Below are 7,113 nucleotides of genomic sequence, written 5' to 3'. Positions count from 1 at the left end.
CAGAAAAAGCAGCAATTTCCACACGTGCTCTGCCCCATCTGCTCTCTCTCATCTCCCTTTGAGTTTTCCTACTCACAACTCTGCCTTGGTCCCTGTTGGACTTCATCTTGCTGGTTTCTTCCATTTTGGCTCATCAAGATCTTCTTGAATCAGGATTCTATCTCCATTATTTTGTATTGTGAAGAAATGATCGCATTTTCTCCTCCCAACTCCAGGTCATTTATGTAGATTGTGTTCAGCATTACTCTCAGCATCTGAGCCTTTTTTCATTTCTCTTTGCAGGAGACCACTGCAGATGTGGACCATGAGCTCCGCAGAGGAGAAGGGGCGTTCTTGGATCGGGAACCACCAACTTTTGGCCCAGACTCCATTCTAGAGAATTTGGAAATCGTGGTTCGTTTGGAGAAGCAGCTTCCTACATAAAGGGCCAATGGATTAAGGAGAAAGCAGTGAGGGTGATATGTGGCCTTGAGTCAGAGGGGTTTGTCACCAGAAACCTCTTAGCTATAACTTTAAAGGTGAGTAAACAAATTTTGGTTAAATCTTGGTTTGGAGAATAAACATTATATATTTTTAAATCTTTATTTGACGAAGCAGCAGAGCAGAGAAATTGTGTTTCGCTCCCAGGTTGCTGGATGAAGGCTTAATGTAGTTCCATTCAGGACTACGTGTCCAGTGTGGTTGCTCAACCAAGGTATGAATCCATCTGGGGGTGATGCTGTATATCCCACATTTTTTCTATCTTGTCACATGCCTTAGTGAAATCCAAGTATACTACGTCGATGGGATTTAGCTGTTCCACTATTTTAGTCACTTTTTCAAAGAATACAATAAGGTTTGTCTAGTGTGACCTGCTTTTGACAAACCCATGTTGGCTTCTAGTAATAGCTTTTTTTGTTTCTAGACTTTCGCAGTTTCCTTGTTTGATCATCTTTTCCAAGATCTTCCCAGGTTTTGATGTCAGGCTGATTGGTCTATAATTTCCTGGATTCATTTTTTCCCCTTTTCGTAGTATAAAATGCATCGCAAAGTGAGGATCAAGACATCATGATGGGATGGACCTCAGTGGTGCAATAATTCGAAAAAGCAAGAAAAGGGGATCAGAAATTAACCTGAACTCTCTTCCCTCCTCTCTTGCTTATGCGATGCCTTAATTTGGGGGATTCCCTATAGGTACTCCTCATATTATGACCACAATTCAGACCGGAATCTCAGTCTTTGAGAGTAGCGGTCATTAAGTGAGATGTCACGTGACCGCTTTGCTCAACGACTACAATCCTGCCCTCATGGTAATGGATGTTAAGCTACTTCACAAGCAGACAAAGTCCCAGTTAAGGAATGTGGGGTTGCCTGAAGTGGGCAGGGGAGGCCCTGTGAGTCCTGGCATAGGAAATGTGGAAGTTGAGTGGGCCCTGAACAATTGGGACACGTTACTTAGCAACAGTATGGAACATGCAGCTTGGAGAATGGCGCAAGGCTGCAAAGGCCTCCACTTTGGGGATTAAGGCCTCATTTCTCAATGGCAGCAGTGACGCTGGGCTGAAGTCCAGGCCTGGGGTCAATGGCAGTTGGATGACACTGCTAAAGGCCCTAGGCCTCTAGTTAAGGCCCAGTCTCCGCATTGTTGTCAATCAGGGCTGCTTTGCATGGCTGTGCTGGGGCGGCTTAGGCTACCGGGAGTGGCTGCAGCTTTGCATCCCACTTCAGCACCTTCCCCCCAACTCATGGGTGGCCTTTGCCTGGTCTCCAGGACCTCCCCCACCTCGAGACGTCCATAACAACAGTTGCCTGAGCCTCCCTCCATTTAAAAACCCTCAAGATCACTTCATGACTGCAACTAGGAACGTGGGATTATAGTTGTGGACCCAAGCGGTTGTGTGACTGCTCACCTAACCACTGCTTCACTGAACGACCGAAATTCCAGTCCTAACTGGACTGGTCATAAGTTGGGGACATCTCTCCTAGAGATGTAGGGCTCCTAGAGATGTAGGGCTGAGCAGCCTTCTGTCAACGCTGCAAACATTGGGTGTTTTTGCTCTGACAGTATAAGAGGCAGCTTTTGATTTAAACCAGACATGTCAAACACAAGGCCCGGGGGCCAGATGCGGCCCGCGAAGTGGTTTCATGTGGCCCGCGAAGCCATCCTGGAAAACTGTTTTGCTTTGAATCAGTGAAGCTGGCGGTGGGGGAGGAGAAGGTTGACCCAGTTGTTTTGATAAGAAATAGCGCGCTACAGAAAGGAAGTGAAACTTTGCATGTTAAACTAATTGGAGAATGTGATTCGTGACGTGCAATTAAGGGAGGGAATTGTTTATGATACGATGTGTTCAGGGGAGAATTCAGATTCTGGTATCCATCCCTGAGTGCCGATGCTTCGTTCTCATTATTATAGACTTTTTAAGAAACAATCCCTGAATGTTCTTTGATCTGTCTCATTAATCGGAACCACGACACCTTCATTGGGCTGGAAGACTTTCAAGGCCAATATTTTGTGATTCTCTACATGTCTCAAAAGGAGATATTACTCTTCACTTTTTTCTTCTTCTCACAGGGGATAAAAGATTGTGATTTACCTGCAAGCCTACTATCAACAGATAATAGAAAATTGGCACAAGGCAGCAGTCACCAAAAATCATGGAGAGCAGGAAGCTCTTGGATCCCCCGTCGGACACAAGCAGCACTCTGGAAAACCACAAAAGAACCCATGAATGCTCAGAGTGTGGGAAATCCTTTGCTCGCTGGTCCCTCCTTTTGACCCATTGGAAGATCCACGTGGGAATCGGATCCAGTCAAGGATTGGAGGGTGAGAAATCCTTTTTTGGAAAAGGTGCCAAAGATCTCAGAAGCTCCCCCAGATTAAAACCCCACAAATGTGAGGAGTGTGATTTATCCTTTGGTCAAAAGTCAAACCTTCTTAGACATCAGAAAATCCACACTGGAGAGAAACCTTACCAGTGTCTGGAATGTGGGAAATGTTTGTGTGAAAAAGCCAATCTCAGAGACCACGAGAGAATTCACACCGGGGAGAAACCTTACGAGTGTTGGCAGTGTGGGAAGAGCTTCCCTCGGAAGGCAGATCTTTGGCACCATGAAAAGATTCATGCAGGAATAAAATCTTACAAATGCTTTGAGTGTGGAAAATGTTTCACCGACAATTCATCTCTTCGGAAACATTTGAAAACACACAGAGGGGAGAAAAACGAAAAGTGCCCTGATTGTGGGAAATGTTTTGCCTTGAAATCACACCTGGTGCAACATCAGAGACGTCACACGGGAGAGAGACCCCATGAATGCCCAGAATGTGAGAAACGATTTATGTATTCTTCTGAACTTCAGAGACACCAGAAGAGTCACAAAGAGGAGAAACCCTATAAATGTGGGGAGTGTGGGAAAAGTTTTATTACCCAAAAGGCATTTCAGGTTCATGAGAGAATCCACACGGGGGAGAAACCATTCAAATGTGGGGAGTGTGGGAAATGCTTTATCCAAAAGCAACACCTTGAAACGCACCACAGGCTCCACACAGGAGAGAAGCCATACAAATGCCCAGAATGTGGAAAATCTTTTGCTTACAAGGATGTGCTTTGGAATCATCATAAAACCCACACAGGGGAGAAGCCATATCAATGCAACGAATGTGGAAAATTTTATCGTACCACATCAACCCTTTGGAGTCATTTGAAAATTCACACAGGGGAGAAAAACTACAAATGTTTAGAATGTGGGAAAACATTTGCTCATTCATCTTCCCTTAGAACTCACAGCCGAATCCATACAGGAGAGAAGCCCCATAAATGCTCAGAGTGCAATAAATATTTTTCTCAAAAAAGTAATCTTGTGAGACATCAGCGAAAACACACTGGAGAATAAACATATAAACGTCTGTAGTGTGTGAAATGTTTGCCCAGTCTTCATCATTTCGCAAGCACACCAGAAATCACACAGGAGGGTGGCCTTACAAGTGTGCAGAGTGTGAGAAACCTTTTCTTTGTAAATCACAGCTAAAAATACAACAGGACGTCTGTAGTAGATAAACCTCTTCTGTCATGAACAATGTGGGAAACATTTTTTATCAAATGTACCACAAAAGTGACAGAAGGGAAATCCTACAATTGTTTGGTGTGGGGAAAACATAAAATACAATCGGAGTATTTTAATACAATCGGAGAATACATTAAGTGTTGGGAGTGTGAGAAGGGTTTGGCCCACAAAGCAGTAACATTACTAACTTACCAGTGACATTACACAAGAAAAAAGACAAGTGCTGGGGAGGGTAGATTAAGTTTTGCAAAGTGCTGCTAGTCCTCGACTTATGGTGGAATTGGGAACAGATTTGTGGTTGTAGCTTATACAGTCGTCTGTCGAGACACCCGTATGATTGGTTGTGATTTTACGACATTTTTGTGATCATTAAGTCACTGCAATCCCAAGTGTAAACTTCCACCCTCTTGTATTCTCAGTGGAAGAAGCCCCAAGGTACCCGGGTTGGCAGGTCTTAAAATGAGAGCAGAAATCCTCTTTCAGGATTCTAAAGGAAAACTTTTAAGGCCTCATGGATGTTCTGTTTCTCTGGGAACTTTATGGAACTGTATTTTCCACTGGAAATACGAGAGGGTGGATAAGGGGGCAAAAAAAAGACCCTGAGACTTAAGTGGCATCTGGAGGATATTTTCTCCCTCTAGGTCAGAACCTTATTTTAGTAACACCCAGGCGAGGGGAAAAAATTCACGCTTTATCACAAAATCATTTCTGTCCATCGTACAGCCTGAATAAAAGCATTTATAGAGCCTTGGTGGAGCAGTGGGCTAATGCCTCCTTAAGTAATGCCAGCTGCCTGCAATTAGTGCAGGTTCGAGTCCCACCAGGCTCAAGGTTGACTCAGCCTTCCATCCTTCCGAGGTAGGTAAAATGAGGACCCAGATTGTTGGGGGCAATTAAGCTGACTTTGTAATAATGCCGCTTGGGGTGTGTGTGAAAGCCCTAATAAGCAGGCATATACATAGAATGAAGGCTACTGCTAAGCCTGTAAGCCGCCCTGAGTCTTCGGAGAAGAGCGGGATATAAATGTAATAAAAAAATTTATAGCCTGTTGTTAATTTGTCGAGTGCAATTTTCTCACATTGTTCACCACAATGGTGAATAATGTTAAGGGAGAGTTAGCTGACTTCCTGGGCGGAAAGGAAATCCTAGTTTAAAGTCGCCTTTGGACTCTGGGGCAGCAAAGGGAATCCTAGTTTAAAGTCGCCTTCGGACTCTGGGGCAGCAAAGGGAATCCTAGTTTAAAGTCGCCTTCGGACTCTGGGGCAGCAAAGGGAATCCTAGTTTAAAGTCGCCTTCGGACTCTGGGGCAGCAAAGGGAATCCTAGTTTAAAGTCGCCTTCGGACTCTGGGGCAGCAAAGCCCCAAAGCATCATGGCAGCTGCCAGCCTCTTTTGACTTAGCAGACCCTCCCTGCCTCTCCGTCTCCGGGGAAGTCGTGACCGAAATATTTTGCAGCTATATTTGCTTTGCAAGCAAAATAGGTAAAACCTTTTGTGCGGAGGCTTTTTATGGAACTGGAGCAAGAAGGAATTCCAGAAGGAAGGTGAAATACTGGCTGGGTTATGAGGAGAAAAAGAGGAAGGACCTGTTAACCGAAGGCAAGAAACTTGGAAATTATGGTTTCTTAAATTATATAGCAGTGCCCATCCTTGCGTTTAGGCGGAGGTGGAGGAGACCCCTTCCCAGACACCCAAGGTGGGAGATCTATAGGTTAGGAAAGGCAATGGGGGCAGGTAAAGGCGTTTGGGGACTCTTCTACATCCTCCCCTCCATGGGGAAGAGATCCCAGGCCAGCCCCTCTCCGTTCTCAGGATCCACAAACTCCCAGCTGAAGAAGACTGCTCCTTGCACGGGATGGGGGGGGTTTGTTCCTGTTGCTCCTGGTTTTTCCGATTTCTTCCCTCCAGGGCAGGGGTGTCAAACTCAATTTCATTGAGGGCCACATCAGCATTGCGGTTGGCCTCGGGGCCCGGTGGGTATGGCCAGGGTGGGCGTGGCTAGAGTCCATATGGCCTACTGGGTGGGCGTGGCCAGCTCTACATCGTTTCCATCAAGGGTGCCTATGGGGGCCTGGTCAGGAGTGGGACAGATCGGAGGGTCTCTGGCAGGAGGAGGGTCTCTGGGCCAGGGCCAAGGCAGTGGGGGCCGTTCCCTCACTGTTTCCAGGATGGCTTCACATGAAACCACTTCGTGGGCCGGATCCGGCCCCCGGGCCTTGTGTTTGACATGTCTGCTCCAGGGATTCAGTGGGGAGCTGCCTCCATTTGCTCTCTCTGAAGCAACTGCCCAGCTGCACTTCCAGGATCTTCAGGATCCAGAAGGGATCGGCTCAGGGCTTCTTCCCCTGGTGCCCCCTCCCCCCAACCTCGACTGCACGGAAGACTGCCCCGTTTGTCTTTCCGCCCTGTCTCGGCTGTGGAGGGGGACCCCAGAACATCTGGAGACTAGAAGCCCTACCCTCACCTCTTGCTTCACACTCGCCGTGTCTCCATGAATATATAAAAAAATATATATATAAAAAATGGACCCCCTTGCCCCACCCAATTCTTTCCAACTGAATGTGGCCGGTTATGCCCTTGATGGGCCTTTCCCAACCTGGTGTTCTGCAGATGTGGCAGGAGTCGAACTCCCAAACATCTGGAGGGCAGCAGATGGGGCAAGGTGGCCAGAGGGGGTCTCCTGGCTCTCATTGGGCTGACCTGCTTTGCCTTCCGGTTCCTAAAACCCGGGTGCTGTTCTAAATGCTCGTAATTGTTTTTGTATCTCAGAAAGAGAAATCTTTTGGACTGCAGAGTACAAGAAAATTACATTCCACACACAGCAGCTTAACGTTGGGTTTCTTGGGTTGTGGGTCCAGTGATTGTCTCGTCTCAAGGAGGCTTGCTAGCATTCACCAAATGGAATCCTCCCGATGTGAGTTAGGCTGGGATTCTACTCCCATAACGTCTTGCCGGCTGTATTTGATGGGAGTTGTGATCCAGCAGCTCTTTAGCCCCCAGGCAGGTGAGCTGCTCTGAAGGCATCTAAAGGTTACATTTGATAATAATAATAATAATTTTATTTATATACCGC

The sequence above is a fragment of the Vipera berus genome (assembly GCF_964194415.1).
Source record: "Vipera berus genome assembly, chromosome: 2".
In the NCBI taxonomy this organism is placed as follows: domain Eukaryota; kingdom Metazoa; phylum Chordata; class Lepidosauria; order Squamata; family Viperidae; genus Vipera; species Vipera berus.
This window is presented reverse-complemented; position numbering follows the sequence as displayed.